Below are 26016 nucleotides of genomic sequence, written 5' to 3'. Positions count from 1 at the left end.
CGCACCGGTTTGAGTGTGTCAAGAACTGCAACCCTGCTTGGTTTCCCAGGGCCACCCAGGTGGCGCAGTGGTCTAAGGCATCGCAGAGATTCTGGGTTCGAGCCCAGGCTCTGTCGCAGCCGGCCGCAACCGGGAGGCCCATGGGGCGACGCACAATTGGCCCAGCGTCATCCGGGTTAGAGAGAGTTTGGCCGGCAGGGATATCCTTGTCTCATCGCGCACTAGTGACTCCTGTGGCGGGCCGGGCGCAGTGCACGCTGACCAGGTCACCAGGTGTACGGTGTTTCCTCCGACACATTGGTGCAGCTGGCTTCTGGGTTGGATGGGCATTGTGTCAAGAAGCAGTGCAGCTTGGTTTTGTTTCGGAGGACGCATGGCTCTCGACCTTCGCCTCTCCTGAGTCTGTACAGGAGTTGCAACGATGACACAAGACTGTAACTACTACCAAGTGGACACCATAAAATTGGGAGAAACAAAAAAGTTTCCCGTGTGTTTCAAGAATGGTCCCCCACCCAAAGGACATCCAGCCAACTTGACACAACTGTGGGAAGCATTGGAGTCAACATGGAACAGCATCCCTGTGCAAACCTTCCAACAGTAGGTCAACAGTACAACACAATATACTGTAGGTCAACAGGGAGTGAAGTATAGTTCAGTTGGTCAAAAGTTAAGAAGGTCAACAGTTTAGTAGAGTAGGTCAACAGTACAATACAGTAGGTCGACAGTACAGTAGGTCAACAGTACAATACAGTAGGTCAACAGTACAGTAGGTCAACAGTACAGTAGAATAGGTCAACAGTACAATACAGTACAATACAGTAGGTCAACAGTACAATACAGTACAATACAGTAGGTCAACAGTACAATACAGTAGGTCAACAGTACAGTACAGTAGGTCAACAGTACAGTAGAATAGGTCAACAGTACAGTACAGTAGGTCAACAGTACAGTAGAATAGGTAAACAGTACAATACAGTAGGTCAACAGTACAGTAGAATAGGTCAACAGTACAATACATTAGGTCAACAGTACAATACATTAGGTCAACAGTACAGTAGAATAGGTCAACAGTACAGTAGAATAGGTCAACAGTACAGTAGAATAGGTCAACAGTTCAGTAGAATAGGTCAACAGTTCAGTAGAATAGGTCAACAGTACAATACAGTAGGTCAACAGTACAATACAGTAGGTCAACAGTACAATACAGTAGGTCAACAGTATAGTAGGTCAACAGTACAATACAGTAGGTCAACAGTACAATACAGTAGGTCAACAGTACAATACAGTAGGTCAACAGTACAATACATTAGGTCAACAGTACAGTAGAGTAGGTCAACAGTACAATACAGTAGGTCAACAGTACAATACAGTAGGTCAACAGTACAGTAGGTCATTAGGTCAACAGTACAGGACGAGAGTGTTACCTCCAGGCCAAGATGAGAGTGTTACCACCAGTATGAGAGTGTTACCTCCAGGATGAGAGTGTTACCACCAGGATGAGAGTGTTACCTCCAGGATGAGAGTGTTACCTCCAGGATGAGAGTGTTACCACCAGGCTGAGAGTGTTACCACCAGGAAGGTCTGGCCCAGCAGTAGAACCTTGGGGGTGAAGATCTGGCCCAGCAGTAGAACCCTGAGGGTGAAGGTCTGTTCCAGCAGTAAAACCCTGTGGGTGAAGTTCTGGCCCAACAGTAAACCCTGAGGGTGAAGGTCTAGCCCAGCAGTAGAATGTTGAGGGTGACGGTCTGGCCCAGCAGTAAAACCCTGTGGGTGAAGGTCTGGCCCAACAGTAAACCCTGAGGGTGAAGGTCTAGCCCAGCAGTAGAATGTTGAGGGTGACAGTCTGGCCCACCAGTATAACCCTGAGGGTGAAGGTCTGGCCCAACAGTAAACCCTTAGGGTGAAGGTCTGGCCCAGCAGTAGAATGTTGAGGTTGAAGGTCTGGCCCAGCAGTAGAACCCTGAGGGTGAAGGTCTGGCCCAGCAGTAGAACCCTGAGGGTGAAGGTCTGGCCCAGCAGTAGAACCCTGAGGGTGAAGGTCTGGCCCAACAGTAAAACCCTGAGGGTGAAGGTCTGGCCCAGCAGTAGAACCCTGTGGGTGAAGGTCTGGCCAAACAGTAAACCCTGAGGGTGAAGGTCTAGCCCAGCAGTAGAATGTTGAGGGTGACGGGCTGGCCCACCAGTATAACCCTGAGGGTGAAGGTCTGGCCCAGCAGTAGAACCCTGAGGGTGAAGGTCTGTCCCAGCAGTAGAACCCTGAGGGTGAAGGTCTGTCCCAGCAGTAGAACCCTGAGGGTGAAGGTCTAGCCCAGCAGTAGAACCCTGAGGGTGAAGGTCTGGCCCAGCAAGAGAACACTGAGGGTGAAGGCCTGGCCCAGCAGTAGAATGTTGAGGTTGAAGGTCTGGCCCAGCAGTAGAACCCTGAGGGTGAAGGTCTGGCCCAGCAGTAGAACCCTGAGGGTGAAGGTCTGGCCCAGCAGTAGAACCCTGAGGGTGAAGGTCTGGCCCAGCAAGAGAACCCTGAGGGTGAAGGTCTGGCCCAGCAAGAGAACACTGAGGGTGAAGGTCTGGCCCATCAGTAGAACACTGAGGGTGAAGGTCTGGCCCAGCAGTAGAACCCTGAGGGTGAAGGTCTGGCCCAGCAGTAGAACCCTGAGGGTGAAGGTCTGGCCCAGCAGTTTGAGATGGTGGATGTAGTTGGTTTGAGGTTTGAGGGTACCTGCAGTCCCAACAACAGGACAGGACAGGACATGAAAACACCAAAACCCACAGAAACACAGAGGAGAGGATGTGAGAAGGTGAGAAACAGCATGCTAGACCTGCAAATGTTACCGTTAAGTTGTTTCCGGAGAATGTATTGCCTAGCAACAGAGACCATGTGGAGCTGTGTGGGTTTTAGGGTCTATTTCTGAGACGGTGTTGGTTCACAGAACAGGAACAGGAAGAGCACAGAGGTGGATGGTGGTTTCTCAATAACTAGGTGAGAGATAGACATATATGACAGGTTTCAGTGGAACAGAAGAGGGCACACCACACACACACACACACACACACACACACACACAAACACGTACAGGGTCAACAGTCCAAACATTAATCTATGGTCACGCACACACATGCATGTAGTCAACACACTTCTACAATTTCCGAAGGCACACTCCTCACAAACTTCAGAATGGGTTTGGTTCTGACGCCCCTCATACCCCAGACCCTCTGTCCCCTGGTTCTGAGGCCTCTCACACCCCAGACCCTCTGTCCCCTGGTCCTGATGCATCTCACACCCCAGACCTTCTGTACCCTGGTCCTGATGCATCTCATACCCCAGACCCTTCGTCCCCTGGTCCTGATGCATCTCACACCCCAGACCCTCTGTACCCTGGTCCTGATGCATCTCACACCCTAGACACTCTGTCCCCTGGTCCTGATGCATCTCACACCCCAGACCTTCTGTTCCCTTTCCTGATGCATCTCATACCCCAGACACTTCGTCCCCTGGTCCTGAGGCATCAAACCCCAGATCCTCTGTCCCCTTGTCCTGAGGCCTCACACCCAGACACTCTGTCCCCTGGTCCTGATGCATCTCACACCCCAGACCCACTGTACCCTGGTCCTGAGGCCTCAAACCCCAGGCCCTTCGTCCCCTGATCCTGAGGTCTCACACCCCACAGAGTAAATATGATGACAAGGTCCCAGCAGGCCCAACATTTGCCCCTAGTCTGGGACCCTGCTTCATACTACAAGTCCCAGTCTCAGTCCGTGTGCCTGCTGCCCCCCTGGACAGTCCATCTCCCTGTGGAGCTGAAGGGACCCGTGGAGGAGGTGCATGGCTTTTGCTCTGGGCGATGAGAGGGACAGAGAGCAGAAACACACCATTATGAGGGACAGAGAGCAGAGACACACCATTAAGAGGGATAGAGAGCAGAAACACACCATTATGAGGTATAGAGAGCAGAAACACACCATTATGAGTGATAGAGAGCAGAGACACACCATTATGAGGGATAGAGAGCAGAGACACACCATTATGAGGGATAGAGAGCAGAAACACACCATTATGAGGGATAGAGAGCAGAAACACACCATTATGAGGTATAGAGAGCAGAAACACACCATTATGAGGGATAGAGAGCAGAGACACACCATTATGAGAGATATAGAGCAGAAACACACCATTATGAGGGATAGAGAGCAGAGACACACCATTATGAGAGATAGAGAGCAGAAACACACCATTATGAGACACACCATTATGAGAGATAGAGAGCAGAGACACACCATTATGAGGGATAGAGAGCAGAAACACACCATTATGAGGGATAGAGAGCAGAGACACACCATTATGAGAGATAGAGAGCAGAAACACACCGTTATAAGGGATAGAGAGCAGAAACACACCGTTATAAGGGATAGAGAGCAGAAACACACCATTATGAGAGATATAGAGCAGAAACACACCATTATGAGGTATAGAGAGCAGAGACACACCATTATGAGAGATAGAGAGCAGAAACACACCATTATGAGACACACCATTATGAGAGATAGACAGCAGAGACACACCATTATGAGGTATAGAGAGCAGAGACACACCATTATGAGGGATAGAGAGCAGAAAAACACCATTGTGAGGGATATAGAGCAGAAACACACCATTATGAGGTATAGAGAGCAGAAACACACCATTATGAGACACACCATTATGAGAGCAGAAACACACCATTATGAGGGACAGAGAGCAGAGACACACCATTATGAGGGATAGAGAGCAGAGACACACCATTATGAGGGATATAGAGCAGAAACACACCATTATGAGGGATAGAGAGCAGAGACACACCATTATGAAGGATAGAGAGTAGAAACACACCATTATGAGGTATAGAGAGCAGAAACACACCATTATGAGAGATAGAGAGCAGAAACACACCATTATGAGGGATAGAGAGCAGAAACACACCATTATGAGGGATAGAGAGCAGAGACACACCATTATGAGAGATAGAGAGCAGAAACACACCATTATGAGGTATAGAGAGCAGAAACACACCATTATGAGGGATAGAGAGCAGAGACACACCATTATGAGGTATAGAGAGCAGAGACACACCATTATGAGGTATAGAGAGCAGAAACACACCATTATGAGGGATAGAGAGCAGAAACACACCATTATGAGGGATAGAGAGCAGAGACACATCATTATGAGGGATAGAGAGCAGAAACACACCATTATGAGACACACCATTATGAGAGATAGAGAGCAGAGACACACCATTATGAGAGATAGAGAGCAGAAACACACCATTATGAGAGATAGAGAGCAGAAACACACCATTATGAGGGATAAAGAGCAGAGACACACCATTATGAGAGATAGAGAGCAGAAACACACCATTATGAGACACACCATTATGAAGGATAGAGAGCAGAAACACACCATTATGAGACACACCATTATGAGAGATAGAGAGCAGAGACACACCATCATGAGGGATAGAGAGCAGAGACACACCATTATGAGGTATAGAGAGCAGAAACACACCATTATGAGGGATAGAGAGCAGAAACACACCATTATGAGGGATAGAGAGCAGAGACACATCATTATGAGGGATAGAGAGCAGAAACACACCATTATGAGACACACCATTATGAGAGATAGAGAGCAGAGACACCCCATTATGAGAGATAGAGAGCAGAAACACACCATTATGAGAGATAGAGAGCAGAAACACACCATTATGAGGGATAAAGAGCAGAGACACACCATTATGAGAGATAGAGAGCAGAAACACACCATTATGAGACACACCATTATGAAGGATAGAGAGCAGAAACACACCATTATGAGACACACCATTATGAGAGATAGAGAGCAGAGACACACCATTATGAGAGATAGAGAGCAGAAACACACCATTATGAGGGATAAAGAGCAGAGACACACCATTATGAGAGATAGAGAGCAGAAACACACCATTATGAGACACACCATTATGAAGGATAGAGAGCAGAAACACACTGTGAGAACCTGAAGAAATAGTGCATGTATAGAGAAGTGCTCCCTTTGTCAAGCAAAAGAGCTTAAACATCTGACTTTGATGCTGGTGAGCAGACACGGAGGTTTGAGTGGTTAAACAAAGCTGAAGAGAGAGAGAAGAAAAACAAAGAGGGAAACATGGAGAAGTTCACTGTAAAAGACAAGGTATGTGGCACACTGTAGATTCTACTGGAGGACTTCTCCAAAAGGATTGAAAGAGAAGTTGGGGAAACACGTGTACAACATTCGACACCAATAGTCAACTGAGAGAATTAACAGAATCTGGGGAAAGAGGAGATCATTGTGCATCTTCACTTTGCAGAGAACTACCTGTGTAAATACACCAGAGGAAAATCCAGGCAGTTGACTTTGGTGATTCTCACAATCAGGTGACCCTCCACACCTGTTTTGGATATTACTACAAATGATACAGTTTCTCTTTGCTCACTGAGCTCTTCTATACGGCATGGACCCCCCCCCCCCCCCCCCCTCTGCTATCTGGGCCCATCTCTCAAAAACACCAGCCTACTTCCTTGAGCTCTGCCTATTGGCTACTGCTGTAGACTTTGTGAGTGATGGGCCTACAACCCAGTATAGGTCTGAAATGTTTAACGATGGTTGTTGTTCAAAATGTTTGCAATAAAATATTTTTTTTTACGTAGATGTCATTTCCACCCCACCTTGTCATTTCCATCAATAACCCATATTTTGAGGTAAATTACTATATATTTTTTTTACGTAGATGTCATTTCTACCCCACCTTGTCATTTCCATCACAACCCATATTTTGAGGTAAATTAGTATATTCTGTATAATTTACATACATTTATTTGTTTTAGATATGGAAATCATATGGTCGTTATCATAATCTCACAAAAAGGTCGGATGGAAATATCTTATTTTTCATGATAAATAAATGTTTTCAGCTGTCACCAAGGCAAGTTTATACATTCAGACGTCTTGTTGAATTATTCATATTAGGAAAACCTTAAAAATCACGTAAAATAATATTCAATATAAGTTCATGTACAAATGTATAAGAAATCCGTTATAAATCAATTGTATGATATTTCATTTTCAACTAAAATTGATGTTTAATGATGTGATGGAAATGACATTTGTGTTTGGCTGTCTGGGAAAATTGACAAAAATATATAAATTCCTGAATAGTACAATCGAAGCCATTATCAGATATAGTTTCTAGACAAATCAAAGACAAGTTCAATACTGGTAAAATTGTGTTTTAATTTCTGAAAGTTTGCACAGCCAAAGTGCCCGAATTTGCATAATCACCGAGTTACACAATCATTACTGAATGACAGTTTACCATGAGGTCTGTAGCTCAGATCATTCACGAGCTATTTGAAGTTTGAAGGTTCAAAGGTCTGAGAAATATCCAGTCTCAAACCAATTTTACCAGGTGTCAAACTGACAAAGTCAAAACATTTTAACAAGGCATGAGTCAGGACATGATGATCATGGAGTAATCGATTCCACAATCTGTCACTAGAGGGAGCAAGACTTCTACATAAGATATCAGGATCCTCGACTTGAATATAGTATTGTCTATTATATTGACAAGATAGTCAAATGACCGCTCTAACAGTGGAAATACATGTCCTCAAAGATGGAAGGCGGGAGGAGGTGGGATCAGTCTAGCCAATGAGAGGGCAGACAGGTGTGTGAACAACAGGCCATAGAGATAGATCACTCATCTTTGTATCTGTGCCTTTATTGCGTCTGTGGCAGCAGGGGCAGAGCCATTGAGGTAGTCTCTATTTTAATTTAAAGTAGACAATTTTCTTCTTCTTCATTGGCTCTTACCTTTGCCTTGATTCGCCAGTGTCGTACAGATCATCATGGCATTTGTAGTTCCTTATGATAGCCACATTAGCAGCTAATTAGCATGTCATTTTCCGAGGGTGTAAATACAGGCAAATATATTGATAAAAGTCACCTTGTCCTAGAGAGATTTACATGGTTATCAAAGCGTCACGCCAGGGTAAGCCTAAACGAAACACAACCCTTATTTTAAGTGTTTCTAAAATCTCCTGTGGGAAAAATTTATGGTGGAAAAACGATTGGAACCGTTTCCCTGTTTCACTGCTAGGTTTTATGGGTATTATGACTCATACTGTGGTACTCTATTCCCCTTTTTATTTTTTGTTGTAGAAAAATAGATTTTAGAAAAATCCCTTGGGCAAAGACAGTAACCGTAACAGGTGTGTGGCAGCATCTCCCCTGCGCTGCTAAATCAAATCAAATCAAATCAAATTTTATTAGTCACATACACATGGTTAGCAGATGTTAATGCGAGTGTAGCGAAATGCTTGTGCTTCTAGTTCCGACAATGCAGTAATAACCAACAGTAATCTAACCTAACAATTCCACACTACTACCTTACACACACACACAAGTGTAAAGGGATAAAGAATATGTACATAAAGATATATGGATGAGTGGTGGTACAGAACGGCATGGCAGATGCAGTAGATGGTATAGAGTACGGTATATACATATGAGATGAGTACTGTAGGGTATGTAAACATAAAGTGGCATAGTTTAAAGTGGCTAGTGGTACATGTATTGCATAAAGATGGCAAGATGCAGTAGATGATATAGAGTACAGTATATATACATATGAGATGGGTAATGTAGGGTATGTAAACATTGTATTAAGTGGCATTGCTTAAAGTGGCTAGTGGTACATTTTTACATAATTCCCATCAATTCCCATTTTTAAAGTGGCTGGAGTTGAGTCAGTATGTTGGCAGCGGCCGCTAAATGTTAGTGGTGGCTGTTTAACAGTCTGATGGCCTTGAGATAGAAGCTGTTTTTCAGTCTCTCGGTCCCTGCTTTGATGCACCTGTACTGACCTCGCCTTCTGGATGATAGCGGGGTGAACAGGCAGTGGCTTGGGTGGTTGTTGTCCTTGATGATCTTTATGGCCTTCCTGTGACATCGGGTGGTGTAGGTGTCCTGGAGGGCAGGTAGTTTGCCCCTGGTGATGCGTTCTGCAGACCTCACTACCCTCTGGAGAGCCTTACGGTTGTGGGCGGAGCAGTTGCCGTACCAGGCGGTGATACAGCCCGACAGGATGCTCTCGATTGTGCATCTGTAGAAGTTTGTGAGTGCTTTTGGTAACAAGCCGAATTTCTTCAGCCTCCTGAGGTTGAAGAGGCGCTGCTGCGCCTTCTTCACAACGCTGTCTGTGTGGGTGGACCAGTTCAGTTTGTCCGTGATGTGTACACCGAGGAACTTAAAACTTTCCACCTTCTCCACTACTGACCCGTCGATGTGGATAGGGGGGTGCTCCCTCTGCTGTTTCCTGAAGTCCACAATCATCTCCTTTGTTTTGTTGACGTTGAGTATGAGGTTATTTTCCTGACACCACACTCCGAGGGCCCTCACCTCCTCCCTGTAGGCCGTCTCGTCGTTGTTGGTGATCAAGCCTACCACTGTAGTGTCATCCGCAAACTTGATGATTGAGTTGGAGGCGTGCATGGCCACGCAGTCGTGGGTGAACAGGGAGTACAGGAGAGGGCTCAGAACGCACCCTTGTGGGGCCCCAGTGTTGAGGATCAGCGGGGTGGAGATGTTGTTACCTACCCTCACCACCTGGGGGCGGCCCGTCAGGAAGTCCAGGACCCAGTTGCACAGGGCGGGGTCGAGACCCAGGGTCTCGAGCTTGATGACGAGTTTGGAGGGTACTATGGTGTTAAATGCTGAGCTGTAATCGATGAACAGCATTCTCACATGGGTATTCCTCTTGTCCAGATGGGTTAGGGCAGTGTGCAGTGTGGTTGCGATTGCGTCGTCTGTGGACCTATTGGGTCGGTAAGCAAATTGGAGTGGGTCTAGGGTGTCCGGTAGGGTGGAGGTGATATGGTCCTTGACTAGTCTCTCAAAGCACTTCATGATGACGGAAGTGAGTGCTACGGGGCGGTAGTCGTTTAGCTCAGTTACCTTAGCTTTCTTGGGAACAGGAACAATGGTGGCCCTCTTGAAGCATGTGGGAACAGCAGACTGGGATAAGGATTGATTGAATATGTCCGTAAACACACCAGCCAGCTGGTCTGCGCATGCTCTGAGGACGCGGCTGGGAATGCCGTCTGGGCCTGCAGCCTTGCGAGGGTTAACACGTTTAAATGTTTTACTCACCTCGGCTGCAGTGAAGGAGAGCCCGCAGGTTTTGGTAGGGGGCCGTGTCAGTGGCACTGTATTGTCCTCAAAGCGGGCAAAAAAGTTGTTTAGCCTGTCTGGGAGCAAGACATCCTGGTCCTCGACGGGGCTGGTTTTCTTTTTGTAATCCGTGATTGACTGTAGACCCTGCCACATACCTCTTGTGTCTGAGCTGTTGAATTTCGACTCGATTTTGTCTCTGTACTGAGACTTGGCCTGTTTGATTGCCTTGCGGAGAGAATAGCTACACTGTTTGTATTCGGTCATGCTTCCGGTCACCTTGCCCTGGTTAAAAGCAGTGGTTCGCGCTTTCAGTTTCACGCGAATGCTGCCGTCAATCCACGGTTTCTGGTTTGGGAATGTTTTTATCGTTGCTGTGGGTACGACATCGTCAATGCACTTCCTAATGAACTCGCTCACCGAATCAGCATATTCGTCAATATTGTTGTTGGACGCGATGCGGAACATATTCCAATCTGCGTGATCGAAGCAGTCTTGAAGCGTGGATTCAGATTGGTCGGACCAGCGTTGAACAGACCTGAGCGCGGGAGCTTGTTGTTTGAGTTTTTGTTTGTAGGCTGGAATCAACAAAATGGAGTCGTGGTCAGCTTTTCCGAAAGGGGGGCGGGGGAGGGCCTTATAAGCGTCGCGGAAATTAGTATAACAATGGTCTAGTGTTTTTCCAGCCCTGGTAGCACAATCGATATGCTGATAGAATTTAGGGAGTTTTGTTTTTAGATTAGCCTTGTTAAAATCCCCAGCTACGATGAATGCAGCCTCAGGGTGTGTGGTTTCCAGTTTACAAAGAGTCAGATAAAGTTCGTTCAGGGCCATCGATGTGTCTGCTTGGGGGGGAATGTATACGGCTGTGATTATGATTGACGAGAATTCCCTTGGTAGATAATGCGGTCGACATTTGATTGTGAGGAGTTCTAGATCAGGTGAACAGAACGACTTGAGTTCTTGTGTGTTGTTATGATGATCACACCACTTCTCGTTAATCATAAGGCATACCCCCCCGCCCCTCTTCTTACCGGAAAGATGTTTGTTTCTGTCGGCGCGATGCATGAAGAAACCAGCTGGCTGCACCGACTCCGTTAGCGTCCCTTGAGTTAGCCATGTTTCCGTGAAGCAGAGCACGTTGCAATCCCTGATGTCTCTCTGGAATGCTACCCGTGCTCGGATTTCATCAACCTTATTGTCAAGAGACTGGACATTGGCGAGTAGTATGCTAGGGAGTGGAGCGCGATGTGCCCGTCTCCGAAGCCTGACCACGAGACCGCCACGTTTTCCCCTTTTTCGGCGTCGCACAGGGTCGCCGGCTGGGATCAGATCCGTTGTATTGTGTGGAAGGCAAAACACTGGATCCGTTTCGGGAAAGTCATATTCCTGGTAGGAACGATGATGAGTTGACGTTAATCGTATATTCAGTAGTTCCTCCCGACTGTATGTAATGAAACCTAAGATTACCCGGGGTACCGATGTAAGAAATAACACGTAAAAAAACAAAATACTGCATATTTTCCAAGGAACACGAAGCGAGGCAGCCATCTCTTTTCGGCGCCGGAAACTGCTACTAGGACGGAGCGACGCATACCAAAACGGTATGATTGTGTAACCTTTGCTGAAGGATAATGAAGTGTGGAGCCCCATGGCTGTCACTCTGTGGGTGTGAAAGCTCAGACGCGTGAGTCAGTCAGGGGCAAGAGAAGCACAGGGTGATGGATGACTTCCAGATGGCAGGGCTATGAAACATGCTCTTCCAGTAGTGCTCATCACTATTGTGTGGTTGAAATGTTCACTACATGTTTTTATTGATTGATAATGGGACAGTGCCTATTATTGAATTTAGGCCACTGTGTAATCTGTGAACATACTGATTTTATTTTACGATCAATACCGGTCCAAAACAAACTATTCACTCTGTATCAATGACACAAGCCACATGCACATCAACAGTGCAGTTTGAGTTGAATCCTTGCTGCTCGCCGTGCCCTCGGTGACAGAGTCTCCCTGAGCCTGACAGAGTCTCACTGAGCCTGACAGAGTCTTTCTGAGCCTGACAGAGTCTCACTGAGCTTGACAGAGCCTCACTGAGCCTGACAGAGTCTCACTGAGCCTGACAGAGCCTCACTGAGCCTGACAGAGTCTCACTGAGCCTGACAGAGTCTCACTGAGCCTGACAGAGTCTCTCTGAGCCTGACAGAGTCTCTCTGAGCCTGACAGAGTCTCACTGAGCCTGACAGAGTCTCTCTGAGCCTGACAGAGTCTCTCTGAGCCTGACAGAGTCTCTCTGAGCCTGACAGAGTCTCACTGAGCCTGACAGAGTCTCACTGAGCCTGAAAGCCTCACTGAGCCTGACAGAGTCTCACTGAGCCTGACAGAGTCTCACTGAGCCTGACAGAGTCTCACTGAGCCTGACAGAGTCTCACTGAGCCTGACAGAGCCTCTCTGAGCTAGACAGAGTCTCACTGAGCCTGAAAGCCTCACTGAGCCTGACAGAGTCTCACTGAGCCTGACAGAGTCTCACTGAGCCTGACAGAGTCTCACTGAGCCTGACAGAGTCTCACTGAGCCTGACAGAGTCTCACTGAGCCTGACAGAGCCTCTCTGAGCTAGACAGAGTCTCACTGAGCCTGACAGCCCCACTGAGCCTGACAGAGTCTCACTGAGCCTGACAGAGTCTCACTGAGCCTGACAGAGTCTCACTGAGCCTGACAGAGTCTCACTGAGCCTGACAGAGTCTCTCTGAGCCTGACAGAGTCTCACTGAGCCTGACAGAGTCTCACTGAGCCTGACAGAGTCTCACTGAGCCTGACAGAGCCTCACTGAGCCTGACAGAGTCTCACTGAGCCTGACAGAGCCTCTCTGAGCCTTACAGAGTCTCTCTGAGCTAGACAGAGGCTGTATGAGCCTGACAGTCTCTCTGAGCTAGACAGAGCCTCTCTGAGCTAGACAGATTCTCTCTGAGCCTGACAGAGCCTCTCTGAGCTAGACAGAGTCTCTCTGAGCCTGACAGAGTCTCTCTGAGCCTGACAGAGTCTCACTGAGCCTGACAGAGTCTCTCTGAGCCTGACAGAGTCTCACTGAGCCTGACAGAGTCTCACTGAGCCTGACAGAGTCTCTCTGAGCCTGACAGAGTCTCACTGAGCCTGACAGAGTCTCACTGAGCCTGACAGAGTCTCACTGAGCCTGACAGAGCCTCACTGAGCCTGACAGAGTCTCACTGAGCCTGACAGAGCCTCTCTGAGCCTGACAGAGTCTCTCTGAGCTAGACAGAGGCTGTATGAGCCTGACAGTCTCTCTGAGCTAGACAGAGCCTCTCTGAGCTAGACAGAGCCTCTCTGAGCCTGACAGAGTCTCTCTGAGCCTGACAGAGTCTCACTGAGCCTGACAGAGTCTCACTGAGCCTGACAGAGTCTCACTGAGCCTCACTGAGCCAATGGGCTGACGTCAGCTCCACCATCAGGCGCCTGTCTCTCTGATAAGTACATGCTCCATTAGATCACACAACAATCCCTCACTTTACTCCCAGCAGGAAGACAATGGAGGGAGAACAACTGATTCCCTTCACCAGTCTGACATGATGCCACAGATAGCCCCCCCTCCACTCTACTCTCCCCCATCCCCATTTCAACTTCCATCCTTCCATCCTTCCCTCCTTCCCTCATTCCCTCTCTTCCTTTCCTTTTTCTCCCTGGGGGTTAGTTGAGCTGAGTAAGGAAAGAAAGTGTGTGAGTTGATTGTGTTGTGTTTGTCACTGACATTCCTTTTTTTCGACCACGTCTTCTAGTTTGTCTAAAAGGGGAGGAGTTTGCTTGTGAATATGCAATGACAACACATACTCCTAAAGTGGATCTAGGACCTAGCTCCCTTAAGACGGATTAGCTAACTGTAAGCCGCGCTGGATAAGAGTGCCTGTTAACACAGTCAGGGCCACAGGGCCAGTCCCTCATATAGTTAACACAGTCAGGGCCACAGGGCCAGTCCCTCATATAGTTAACACAGTCAGGACCACAGGGCCAGTCCCTCATATAGTTAACACAGTCAGGACCACAGGGCCAGTCCCTCATATAGTTAACACAGTCAGGGCCACAGGGCCAGTCCCTCATATAGTTAACACAGTCAGGGCCACAGGGCCAGTCCCTCATATAGTTAACACAGTCAGGGCCACAGGGCCAGTCCCTCATATAGTTAACACAGTCAGGGCCACAGGGCCAGTCCCTCATATAGTTAACACAGTCAGGGCCACAGGGCCAGTCACTCATATAGTTAACACAGTCAGGGCCAGTCACTCATATAGTTAACACAGTCAGGGCCAGTCACTCATATAGTTAACACAGTCAGGGCCACAAGGCCAGTCCCTCATATAGTTAACACAGTCAGGGACATAGGGCCAGTCCCTCATATAGTTAACACAGTCAGGGCCACAGGGCCAGTCCCTCATATAGTTAACACAGTCAGGACCACAGGGCCAGTCCCTCATATAGTTAACACAGTCAGGACCACAGGGCCAGTCCCTCATATAGTTAACACAGTCAGGGCCACAGGGCCAGTCCCTCATATAGTTAACACAGTCAGGGCCACAGGGCCAGTCCCTAATATAGTTAACTGGCCCCATAGTGTTGGTCTACTGCCACCTGCTCTTCTCTACATTTTCCCTTCTCTTTCTCTCTAGATAATCGTTTCGTTCCTTGTCTCTTTTGTGTGCACCTTTTTAACTTCTAGAAGAACGGAGAAGCCCACTCAATTGGAACGATGAATCCGTTACACTGGTATTTAATCTTGAAATATCTCTTAACCAGCAACTCAGCTTGGGTAGCTGAAAACATAGTTTTTTTTTGCCAAACTAACAATGTCTTACTGTGTTTTAATTATTTGATTTGATTTCAACTAACTTATGTTTTTAAGATTACCTCAGAACACCGGGTAACCTCTGGTAGTGAAGTGAGCTGTATCATAGTCCTGGCACTGGTCACACACCAGAAAATTAAACAGAAAAAAGTTTCTGCTTTCACACCACTTTAAGAAAGTACCTCATATTAATTGAGAAATCTACAAACCATAAAGATAAAACTGACTTAAAAATAACAGCATAAAATAACAAAATAAACATGTTGTTGTTAGGAAAGAATTTTGTTCAATGAAGCATGTACTGTACACAGCGACTAAGAGAGAGAGAGAGAGACACTGTCCTCTCTCTCTCTTTCTCTCGATCTGTATCTGTCTGTCTGTCCAGTGTGAACGGAGAGCTGTTCGTCCGCTCGTCGCTGTGCTTCTGTCTGTGTGTATTTGAGTGTGTTTGGACCTTTGCTGTTTGTGTTTCTCCTGACTGTTTAATTAACAGGACTGGAGGTTTGAGGGACATCTGCTGTCAGCCTGCCGCTCTGGGTGCTTGACCCTGAAGAAGTGGGGGATATGTGGGGGCCGTGTTAGGGGGTAGGGAGGGTGGCCAACACCGTGCCAGGAAAACGGCGCGGCCCGCGGCCAGATGGTACCAGGCAGCGTCCCCTCCGTCGGTAGCTCTGTCCGTAGGCACGCTTGTGACCTCTAAAAATACCCAAAGACCTGATATGACCCTCATGTCTATCACTGGCTAAACGGACCTGTCAGAGAGAGAGCGACAGAGAGAGAGAGAGAGAGAAAGAGAGAAAGAGAGAGAACACTAAACCTGGATATCACACACACACATACACACACATGCACACACACACGCACACGCACACGCACACACGTTTGTTCATTAATAACACCGTTGGAGTTGGAGGGAAAGTTTGAGCATAACTAACAAAATTAGAGAAAATACACTCAGTATAAACTAATGTATAGAATTTGTTACACAAGAGACAACAAAATTCTACAGCACAACGGCAGAGTCATGTCTTAAGTGTAAAACCAATAATGACTCAATAATCCATCCTTTCTGGGAATGGTATAAAGTCTGGAAGTAAACTTACTTTTAATCTGTCTGTCTGCATATTTAATGGCATGGCATATGTCGTTTTTACATTTTTATTTCACCTTTATTTAACCAGGTAGGCCAGTTGAGAACAAGTTCTCATTTACAACTGCGACCTGGCCAAGAATAAAGCAAAGCAGTTCGACACATACAACAACACAGAGTTACACATGGAATAAACAAACATACAGTCAATAATACAGTAGAAAAAAAGGATATATACAGTGTGTGCAAATGAGGTAAGATAAGGAAGGTAAGGCAATAAATAGTGGCGAGGTAATTACGATATAGCAATTAAACACTGGAGTGATAGATGTGCAGAAGATGAGCCTCCCGGGTGGCGCACTGGCCTAGGTCACTGCATCGCAGCGCTAGCTGTGCCACCAGAGTCTCTGGGTTCGCGCCCAGGCTCTGTCGCAGCCGGCCGCGACCGGGAGGTCCGTGGGGCGACGCACAATTGGCATAGCGTCGTCCGGGTTAGGGAGGGTTTGGCCAGTAGGGATATCCTTGTCTCATCGCGCTCCAGCGACTCCTGTGGCGGGCCGGGCGCAGTGCGCGCCAACCGAGGGGGCCAGGTGCACGGTGTTTCCTCCGACACATTGGGCTTCCGGGTTGGAGGCGCGCTGTGTTAAAGAAGCAGTGCGGCTTGGTCGGGTTGTGCTTCGGAGGACGCGTGGCTTCCGACCTTCGTCTCTCCCGAGCCCGTACGGGAGTTGTAGCGATGAGACAAGATAGTAATTACTAGCGATTGGATACCACGAAAATTGGGGAGAAAAGGGGGTAAAATGTAAAAAAAAAAAAAAAGATGTGCAGAAGATGAATGTGCAAGTAGAGATACTCGGGTGCAAAGGAGCAAAATAAATAAATAAATACAGTATGGGGATGAGGTAGTTGGATGGGCTATTTACAGATGGGCTATGTACAAGTGCAGTGATCTGTGAGCTGCTCTGACAACTGGTGCTTGAAGTTAGTGAGGGAGATAAGAGTCTCCAGCTTCAGCGATTTTTGCAGTTCGTTCCAGTCATTGGCAGCAGAGTACTGGAAGGAAAGGCGGCCAAAGTAGGAATTGGCTCTGGGGGTGACCAGTGAAATATACCTGCTGGAGCGCGTGCTGCGGGTGGGTGCTGCTATGGTGACCGGTGAGCTGAGATAAGGCGGGGCTTTACCTAGCAGAGACTTGTAGATGACCTGGAGCCAGTGGGTTTGGCGACGAGTATGAAGCGAGGGCCAACGAGAGCATACAGGTCGCAGTGGTGGGTAGTATATGGGGCTTTGGTGACAAAACGGATGGCACTGTGATAGACTACATCCGGTTTGCTGAGTAGAGTGTTGGGGGCTATTTTGTAAATGACATCGCCGAAGTCGAGGAGGATAGTCCGTTTTACGAGGTTATGTTTGGCGGCATGAGTGAAGGATGCTTTGTTGCGAAATAGGAAGCCGATTCTAGATTTACTTTTGGATTGTAGATGCTTAATGTGGGTCTGGAAGGAGAGTTTACAGTCTAACCAGACACCTAGGTATTTGTAGTTGTCCACATATTCTAGGTCAGAACCGTCCAGAGTAGTGATGCTGGACGGGCGGGCAGGTGCGGGCAGTGAACGGTGAAGCAGTGGCTTCTCCCTTGCTGAGAGGCCTTTCAGGTTATGTCGATATATGACTCCTTTTACTGTGTATATAGATACTTTTGTACCTGTTTCCTCCAGCATCTTCACAAGGTCCTTTGCTGCTGTTCTGGGACTGATTTGCTCTTTTTGCACCAAAGTACGTTCATCTCTAGAAGACAGAATGCATTTCCTTCCTGAGCGGTATGACGGTTGCGTGGTCCCATGGTGTTTAGACTTGTGTGTTATTGTTTGTACAGATGAACGTGGTACCTTCAGGCATTTGTAAATTGCTCCCAAGGATGAACCAGACTTGTGGAGGTCTACAATCAGTCTTGGCTGATTTCTTTTGATTTTCCTATGATGTCAAGCAAAGAGGCACTGAGTTTGAAGGTAGGCCTTGAAATACATCCACAGGTACACCTCCAATTGACTGAAATTATGTCAATTAGCCTATCAGAAGTTTCTAAAGCCATGACATCATTTTCTGGAATTTTCCAAGCTGTTTAAAGGCACAGTCAACTTAGTGTATGTAAACTTCTGACCCACTGGAATTGTGATACAGTGAATTATAAGTGAAATAATCTGTCTGTAAACAATTGTTGGAAAATCAGTTGTGTCATGCACAAAGTAGATGTCCTAACCGACTTGCCAAAACTATAGTTTGTTAACAATAAATGTGTGGAGTGGTTGAAAAACGAGTTTTAATGATTCCAACATAAGTGTATGTAAACTTCGGACTTCAATTGACTTCAATTGTAGGTGTTCCTCTTGTCCTGGTAGGGAAAGGGCAGTGTGGAGTGCAATTGAGATTGCGTGGATCTGTGGATCTGTTGTGGCAGTATGCAGATTGGAGTGGGTCTAGGGTTTATGGGACGATGGTGTTGATGTGAGCCATGACCAGCCTTTCAAAACACTTAATGGCTAAATATGTGAGTGCTCTGGGGCGATAGTCATTTAGACAGGTTACCTTGGCGTTCTTATGCACAGGGACTATGGTGGTCTACTTGAATCATGTAGGTATTACAGACTGGGTCAGGGAGAGGTTGAAAATGTCAGTGAAGACACTTTCCAGCTGGTTAGCGCATGCTCTAAGTATGCGTCCTGGTAATTCGTCTGGCCCTGCGGCCTTGTGAATGATAACCTGTTTAAAGGTCTTGCTCACATTGGCTACAGAGAGCCTGATCACACAGTCGTCCGGAGAGCTGGTTTTCTCATGCATGGTTCAGTGTTGTTAACCTCCAAGCGAGCATGAAAGGAATTTTGCTTGTCTGGTAGGCTTGCATCACTGGACACCTCACGGCTGGCTTTCCCTTTGTAATCCATGATAGTTTGCATGCCCTTCCACATCTGTCGAGCATCAGAGCCAGTGTAGTAGGATTTGATCTTGGTCCTGTGTTGATGCTTTGCCTGTTTGATGGGTCATCGGAGGGAGTAGCAGGATTTAGCAGGATTTCTTATAAGTGTCAGGATTAGTATCCCGCTCCTTAAAAACTCTGCTCTAGCCTTTAGTTCAGTGCGGATGTTGCCTGTAATCCATGGCTATTGGTTGGGATAAATACTGTGGGTACTCTCTTCGTTCGCTGGACTTTATCCTGCTAACTGTTCCGAATGTCCGAACTGAATTTGGTAAAAGGTCTTTCATGTACTCTGCACCATCGTCTTGGAACACCTTACAAAATCATTTTAAACTGGAAGAACTTGTCCCGATTGGTGTTTTTAAATCACTGATGAATGATTTTGAGGCTGATTCCCTCACCTGTCAATGTTTTTAATTTGCTGCTTTTGATTTTGTTAAACTCTTGTGAATTCAATGTTTTTACTAGATTACTTGTAGTTTTTCATGTTGTCTGTCTGTAATTTTTGTAATGACTTGGTGCTGCCTATCTTGGCCAGGACGCTCTTGAAAAAGAGATTTTAAATCACAATGAGCCCTTCCTGGTTAAATAAAGGTTAAATAAAAATAAAATAAAAAAGCCGGTGACTGATTTCGTCCTCAATGCCATCGGAAGAATCCCGTAACATATTCCAGTCTGTGCTGCAAATCAGTCCTGTAGCTTAGCATCTGCTTCATCGGACTACTTCCGTATTGAGCAGATACAGTACTTCCTGTTTGAGTTTTTGCTTGTAAGCAGGAATCAGGAGGATAGAGTTACGGTCAGATTTGCCAAATGGAGGGCGAGAGAGAGCTTTGTCTCTGTGTGTGGAGTTTTTCCTCCTCTAGTTACACAGGTGACAGGCTTGTAGAAAATAGGTAAAATTAATTTCGGCCACTAGGAGCGCCACCTAGATAGGAATTGTCTTGTTTGCTTATGGCCCTATACAGTTAGTTGAGTGCAGTCCTAGTGCCAGCAACGGTTTGTGGTGGTAGATAGACAGCTACGGAAAATATAGATGAAAACTCTCTCAGTAAATAGTATGTTTACACAAAGCAATATAAACTCAGCAAAAAAAGAAACGTCCTCTCACTGTCAACTGCGTTTTTTTCAGCAAACTTAACACGTGTAAATATTTGTATGAACATAACAAGATTCAACAACTGAGACATCAACTGCACAAGTTCCACAGACAAGGTGACATAATGTGTCCCTGAACAAAGGGGGGGTCAAAATCAAAAGTAACAGTCAGTATCTGGTGTGGCCACCAGCTGCATTAAGTACTGCAGTGCATCTCCTCCTCATGGACTGCACCAGATTTGCCAGTTCTTGCTTTGAAATGTTACCCCACTCTTCCACCAAGGCACCTGCAAGTTCCCGGACATTTCTGGGGGGAATGGCCCTGGCCCTCTCCCTCCAATACAACAGGTCCCAGACGTGCTCAATGGGATTAAGATCCGGGCTCTTCACTGGCCATGGCAGAACACTGACATTCCTGTCTTGCAGGAAATCACGCACAGAACGAGCAGTATGGCTGGTGGCATTGTCATGCTGGAGGGTCATGTCAGGATGAGCCTGCAGGAAGGGTACCACATGAGGGAAGAGGATGTCTTCCCTGTAACACACAGCGTTGAGATTGCCTGCAATGACAACAAGCTCAGTCTGATGATGCTGTGACACACCGCCCCAGACCATGATGGCCCCTCCACCTCCAAATCGATCCCGCTCCAGAGTACAGGTCTCGGTGTAACGCTCATTCCTCATTCCTTCGACGATAAACGCGATTCCGACCATCACCCTGGTGAGACAAAAGGCCTCTTTAGTCCTAAAGTTTCATAACTGTGACCTTAATTTCCTACCGTCTGTAAGCTGTTAGTGTCTTAACAACCGTTCCACAGGTGCATGTTCATTTACTGTTTATGGTTCATTGATCAAGCATGGGAAACAGTGTTTAAACCCTTTACAATGAAGATCTGTGAAGTTATTTGGATTTTTACAAATTATCTTTGAAAGACAGGGTCCTGAAAATGGGATGTTTCTTTTTATGCTGAGTTTAGAATATTACAGTTCTTCAGATCACGTTGATAGGATAGTCTTGAATGGCTCTTACCCTGCACGCTGGCCTCTACAGCGCCGTCTCCTTCTTCTTGGAGCGTTGGTGATTTGTGCCTGGTTCGAGGTAACCAGTATGTCTTTCGCCGCTGACTCATTGAAGTAGAAGTTCTTGTCCAAATCGAGGCTGTTCTGATGTCCAGAAACTATGACGAAAACATTCTGTACAAAAATTGTTAAGATCACCAGAAAAAAATTACACATAAAAAAAACAATTGGTCAGAATCTCGTAAAACGGTCTCTATTACCTCCATCGCAATGAATAGGCCGTCATTATAAATAAGAATTTGTTCTTAACTGACTTACTTTGTTAAATACAGGTTAAAGAATATATATATTTTTTTAAATCAATAAAATAATAACTGTACTGGGTTGATGTGTCAACGTATTGTAGGTGTGGTCAGCTCCATCTCATTGAGCGTGGCGACAACCTGTTAGGGTTTTACCCACAACCCATTGTGATCTACTGGGGAGACAACATTTTCCCAAACCGGAGATTTAAACGCTGACGGAAGATCCTCCTGGTTTATCGACCCCCCCTCACCGCTCGCCATCCTACAGAACTAGTTCCCGGCTGCGCCTCACAAAAGGACAATTTGAAATGAGACAATACAATTTTTACTTTTGATTACGTGTTCATAGGCTCTAGTTGTGTTAATAGAATAGCCTGAAATTGTTTTTTTTTTCAGCTCAGATTTTCTCAAGACTTATAGGCCATCAACTCAGCGTAGGCATAGCCTATAGGCTTATTATTTGTATTGTGTAAAGATATTTTTATATATTAATTTGAGATCACAGTGCGGACCGTACTGAGGTCCCGTACCGAATGGATCAGTAGGAATACCTGTACAGTTGCACGCCTAAAAGACATAAGTTCACACAACGTCCAAGGAACCAAATGTGTTAACTGGGCATCCTGTGTACTGGATTCGTCTTTGTGACGAGGGTGAAGGTGACTAGGGGCACAGCGAGAGTTTTTAAACTATTCAAGGCGTCAGTTCAATACCGCTCCAGTACAGCATGGCATTCTGGATAGAGAGGACCCCATAATTTTTTTTCTAAGTTGACACATTACCATAACATCTCATTTTTTGATTATTGTCGTTTTAAAGAGCTACCAGCTACACCGAATTTCAACAGAAAACCAGGTAGCCTCTTTTTGAAGTTTGTTGACTGGAGATGTTGAAGAACTCACTTATTTTTTCCCCCACTCTCTCCCGCTCTAAGCTGCTCCTCTCCCAGACAGACACATGAAGAAACACACATCATGACACATGGCATACACACATCAGGACAGCCCTGCCATGTCCTCTCTCTGCCATCCGGCTAAGCATATCAAAGTAGCATTTAGTGACTATTTAGCACTTGGCCTGTACTGCTGTGTTCCCTGTCTGAGCCCCCCCCCCCTCTCTCTCTCTCTCTCTCTCTCTCTCTCTCTGCTGTACTGCTGTGTTCCCTGTCTGAGCCCCCCCCCCCCTCTCTCTCTCTCTCTCTCTCTCTCTCTCTCTCTCTCTCTCTCTCTCTCTCTCGCTCTCGCTCTCGCTCTCTGTCCCTCTCTCCCTCTCTCTCCCTCTCTCGCTCCCTCTCTCTCCTCCTCGCTCCCTCTCTCTCCTCCTCCTCCTCTTTGCCCCCTCTCCCCTCCCTAGCGGTGTGAGTGTTGGCAGTGTGCCTGGCTGGCTGTCAGTCTGCCTGCCGCTGTAACCGCCACCTCCAGACCCACTGCCCTCCCCCCTCCTCTCCCTGCCTCAGCCCCATGCCGCGCGGGCTGTGTCGAGCTGTCAGACCCCGGCTGCGGCCTGCCAAGCGGCAAGTCCCGGCCAGAGGGGCAGAGGGGCAAATGGTCGGGGCGCCGTGGGTTGCGCCTGTTCTCCCTCCGCCGTGCAGTGGACCCCCACGACAGATTGGGTCTCCAGCTGGCCGGGCACCAGGCCTACTCCGGCCCCACGCTGGGTGGACACATGCCCCCAAACTGGTGCCCCCCGCTTGGGCACGCCTGCACATTCACACACTGCCACCACCACCAACACACCAACATACACACCAACATGCCTGTTTATTTGTCTTCACTCAGCTGATCAGTAAAACTTACATTCAACACCAGAATGGTCAATCTGTCTTTTCTCCTTCGTTGGGTCACATTCCACAGTGTCTTGTCTCCTTCGTTGGGTCACATTCCACAGTGTCTTTTCTCCTTCGTTGGGTCATATTCCACAGTGTCTTTTCTCCTTCGTTGGGTCATATTCCACCGTGTCTTTTCTCCTTCGTTGGGTCATATTCCACTGTGTCTTTTCTCCTTCGTTGGGTCATATTCCACAGTGTCTTTTCTCCTTCGTTGGGTCATATTCCACAGTGTCTTTTCTCCTTCGTTGGGTCATATTCCACTGTGTCTTTTCTCCTTCGTTGGGTCATAGTCCACAGTGTCTTTTCTCCTTCGTTGGGTCATATTCCACAGTGTCTTTTCTCCTTCGTTGGGTCATAGTCCACAGTGTCTTTTCTCCTTCGTTGGGTCATATTCCACTGTGTCTTTTCTCCTTCGTTGGGTCATATTCCACAGTGTCTTTTCTCCTTCGTTGGGTCATATTCCACAGTGTCTTTTCTCCTTCGTTGGGTCATATTCCACTGTGTCTTTTCTCCTTCGTTGGGTCATAGTCCACAGTGTCTTTTCTCCTTCGTTGGGTCATATTCCACAGTGTCTTTTCTCCTTCGTTGGGTCATAGTCCACAGTGTCTTTTCTCCTTCGTTGGGTCATATTCCACTGTGTCTTTTCTCCTTCGTTGGGTCATATTCCACAGTGTCTTTTCTCCTTCGTTGGGTCATAGTCCACAGTGTCTTTTCTCCTTCGTTGGGTCATATTCCACTGTGTCTTTTCTCCTTCGTTGGGTCACATTCCACCGTGTCTTTTCTCCTTCGTTGGGTCATATTCCACTGTGTCTTTTCTCCTTCGTTGGGTCACATTCCACAGTGTCTTTTCTCCTTCGTTGGGTCATATTCCACCGTGTCTTTTCTCCTTCGTTGGGTCACATTCCACTGTGTTTTTTCTCCTTCGTTGGGTCATATTCCACAGTGTCTTTTCTCCTTCGTTGGGTCATATTCCACCGTGTCTTTTCTCCTTCGTTGGGTCATATTCCACACTGTCTTTTCTCCTTCGTTGGGTCATATTCCACAGTGTCTTTTCTCCTTCGTTGGGTCATATTCCACTGTGTCTTTTCTCCTTCGTTGGGTCATATTCCACAGTGTCTTTTCTCCTTCGTTGGGTCATATTCCACCGTGTCTTTTCTCCTTCGTTGGGTCATATTCCACTGTGTCTTTTCTCCTTCGTTGGGTCATATTCCACTCTGTCTTTTCTCCTTCGTAGGGTCACATTCCACAGTGTCTTTTCTCCTTCGTTGGGTCACATTCCACAGTGTCTTTTCTCCTTCGTTGGGTCATATTCCACTGTGTCTTTTCTCCTTCATTGGGTCACATTCCACCGTGTCTTTTCTCCTTCATTGGGTCACATTCCACCGTGTCTTTTCTCCTTCGTTGGGTCATATTCCACTGTGTCTTTTCTCCTTCGTTGGGTCATATTCCACTGTGTCTTTTCTCCTTCGTTGGGTCATATTTCACTGTGTCTTTTCTCCTTCGTTCGGTCATATTCCACAGTGTCTTTTCTCCTTCGTTGGGTCATATTCCACACTGTCTTTTCTCCTTCGTTGGGTCATATTCCACAGTGTCTTTTCTCCTTCGTTGGGTCATATTCCACAGTGTCTTTTCTCCTTCGTTGGGTCATATTCCACACTGTCTTTTCTCCTTCGTTGGGTCATATTCCACTGTGTCTTTTCTCCTTCATTGGGTCATATTCCACTGTGTCTTTTCTCCTTCGTTGGGTCATATTCCACAGTGTCTTTTCTCCTTCGTTGGGTCATATTCCACTGTGTCTTGTCTCCTTCGTTGGGTCATATTCCACACTGTCTTTTCTCCTTCGTTGGGTCATATTCCACTGTGTCTTTTCTCCTTCGTTGGGTCATAGTCCACAGTGTCTTTTCTCCTTCGTTGGGTCATATTCCACAGTGTCTTTTCTCCTTCGTTGGGTCATAGTCCACAGTGTCTTTTCTCCTTCGTTGGGTCATATTCCACTGTGTCTTTTCTCCTTCGTTGGGTCATATTCCACAGTGTCTTTTCTCCTTCGTTGGGTCATAGTCCACAGTGTCTTTTCTCCTTCGTTGGGTCATATTCCACTGTGTCTTTTCTCCTTCGTTGGGTCACATTCCACCGTGTCTTTTCTCCTTCGTTGGGTCATATTCCACTGTGTCTTTTCTCCTTCGTTGGGTCACATTCCACCGTGTCTTTTCTCCTTCGTTGGGTCATATTCCACCGTGTCTTTTCTCCTTCGTTGGGTCACATTCCACTGTGTTTTTTCTCCTTCGTTGGGTCATATTCCACAGTGTCTTTTCTCCTTCGTTGGGTCATATTCCACCGTGTCTTTTCTCCTTCGTTGGGTCATATTCCACACTGTCTTTTCTCCTTCGTTGGGTCATATTCCACAGTGTCTTTTCTCCTTCGTTGGGTCATATTCCACTGTGTCTTTTCTCCTTCGTTGGGTCATATTCCACAGTGTCTTTTCTCCTTCGTTGGGTCATATTCCACCGTGTCTTTTCTCCTTCGTTGGGTCATATTCCACTGTGTCTTTTCTCCTTCGTTGGGTCATATTCCACTCTGTCTTTTCTCCTTCGTAGGGTCACATTCCACAGTGTCTTTTCTCCTTCGT

The sequence above is a fragment of the Salvelinus alpinus genome, chromosome 20 (assembly GCF_045679555.1).
Source record: "Salvelinus alpinus chromosome 20, SLU_Salpinus.1, whole genome shotgun sequence".
In the NCBI taxonomy this organism is placed as follows: Eukaryota; Metazoa; Chordata; class Actinopteri; order Salmoniformes; family Salmonidae; genus Salvelinus; species Salvelinus alpinus.
Note: the sequence above shows the minus strand (reverse complement) of the source record.